Source organism: Triticum dicoccoides, chromosome 3A (assembly GCF_002162155.2).
Source record: "Triticum dicoccoides isolate Atlit2015 ecotype Zavitan chromosome 3A, WEW_v2.0, whole genome shotgun sequence".
Classification (NCBI taxonomy): domain Eukaryota; kingdom Viridiplantae; phylum Streptophyta; class Magnoliopsida; order Poales; family Poaceae; genus Triticum; species Triticum dicoccoides.
In genome coordinates this window covers 748,272,514-748,275,026 of record NC_041384.1, presented here as the reverse complement: position 1 = coordinate 748,275,026, position 2,513 = coordinate 748,272,514, and positions in this window count along the sequence as shown.

The following is a 2,513-nucleotide window of genomic DNA, read 5'->3' as shown; positions in this document are numbered from 1 at the left end:
GAGGGGGTCCAGGGGGGTCGGGGCGGCGCCGAGGAGATGACGCGCGGCGTCGCGGTGGCCAGGCGATGCAGACGAGCAGGGTGGTGGCGTGGCGAGCTCGGGCGCGCGCGCCGTGTCCCTCCTCTGCCTACTGGCGCGAGGAGGAAGGCGATAGGGAAGGGAGGCGGCGGTGGGCTGGGCCAGCGGGAGGAGCTGGCCAGCTGGGCCGGCTACAGGTAAGTGGCCCAGGTAATTCCCTTCTCTCTCTGTCTTTTTCTAATTAATTCAGTTTTCTATTTTGCAGGTTTGTTTTAAATTTGGTTTTGAAACCAATTCAATTTATTTTGCTTCTGACAATATTTTTAGGGGCTAAAAGAATTAAAACAATGCTCCACAAAATATTTCAGAATTATTGGACCTATATTTATTTAATAGTAGATATAAATCCAATTCAAATAATTATTGATTTAATTCAAATGCCCAAATTAAATGTTTCTGAGACACCAAAAATATTGGTTTGGATTTTGCCTCTTGCCAATATTTCCAGAGGATAACAGGAACATTTTCTTGGACTTATTTGAAGCAATTTTTATCTTGATCATTTTTTTTAAAAAGGATTCTGAGGCTTTTGAAAATTCCCCAATTCAAATTTCATTTGAATTTAAACATGATGCACACACCAGACAGCACCAGAAGCTAGGGATGTGACACTGGTGCGCCTCCCTCTCCCCCTCCACCTGGCCGCCACCCAGATGGGGTCTGGGGGCTGCCGCCACCCCTACGGAGGGAACCCTAGGTGGGGGCGCAGCCCCTCCCCTTCCCCTATATATACTTGAGGTTTGGGCTGCCCAAGACACACGAGTTCCTCTCCTTCTTGGCGCAGCCCTACCCCTCTCCCTCCTCGTCTCTTGCGGTGCTTGGCGAAGCCCTGCTGGAGTACCACGCTCCTCCACCACCACCACGCGGTTGTGCTGCTGCTGGATGGAGTCTTCCTCAACCTCTCCCTCTCTCCTTGCTGGATCAAGGCATGGGAGACGTCACCGGGCTGTACGTGTGTTGAACGCGGAGGTGCCGTCTGTTCGGCACTAGGATCTCCGGTGATTTGGATCACGATGAGTACGACTCCTTCAACCCGTTCTCTTGAACTCTTCCGCTTAGCGATCTACAAGGGTATGTAGATGCACTCTCCTTCCCCTCGTTGCTAGTTTCTCCATAGATAGATCTTGGTGACACGTAGGAAAATTTTGAATTTCTGCTACGTTCCCCAACAGTGGCATCATGAGCTAGGTCTATTGCGTAGATTCTATGCACGAGTAGAACACAAAGTAGTTGTGGGCGTCGATATTGTCAATTATCTTGCCGTTACTAGTCTTATCTTGATTCGGCGGCATTGTGGGATGAAGCGGCCCGGACCGACCTTACACGTACTCTTACGTGAGACTGGTTCCACCGACTGACATGCACTAGTTGCATAAGGTGGCTAGCGGGTGTCTATCTCTCCCACTTTAGTCGGATCGGATTCGATGAAAAGGGTCCTTATGAAGGGTAAATAGCAATTGGCATATCACGTTGTGGTTTTTGCGGAGGTAAGAAACGTTCTTGCTAGAAACCCATAGCAGCCACGTAAAACATGCAAACAACAATTAGAGGACGTCTAACTTGTTTTTTGCAGGGTATGCTATGTGATGTGATATGACCAAAGGATGTGATGAATGATATATGTGATGTATGAGATGATCATGTTCTTGTAATAGGAATCACGACTTGCATGTCGATGAGTATGACAACCGGCAGGAGCCATAGGAGTTGTCTTAATTTATTTATGACCTGCGTGTCAACATAAACGTCATGTAATTACTTTACTTTATTGCTAACCGTTAGCTGTAGTAGTAGAAGTAATAGTTGACGAGACAAGTTCATGAAGACACGATAATGGAGATCATGATGATGGAGATCATGGTGTCATGCCGGTGACAATGATGATCATGGAGCCCCGAAGATGGAGATCAAAAGGAGCAATATGATATTGGCCATATCATGTCACTATTTGATTGCATGTGATGTTTATCATGTTTATACATCTTATTTGCTTAGAACGACGGTAGTAAATAAGATGATCCCTCATTAAAATTTCAAGAAAGTGTTCCCCCTAACTGTGCACCGTTGCGAAAGTTCGTCGTTTCGAAGCACCACGTGATGATCGGGTGTGATAGATTCTTACGTTCGAATACAACAGGTGTTGACAAGCCTAGCATGTACAGACATGGCCTCGGAACACATGCAAAACACTTAGGTTGACTTGACGAGCCTAGCATGTACAGACATGGCCTCGGAACACAAGAGACCGAAAGGTCGAGCATGAGTCGTATGGTAGATACGATCAACGTGAAGATGTTCACCGATGATGACTAGTCCGTCTCACGTGATGATCGGACACGGCCTAGTTGACTCGGATCATGTAATCACTTAGATGACTAGAGGGATGTCTATCTGAGTGGGAGTTCATAAGATGAACTTAATTATCCTGAACATAG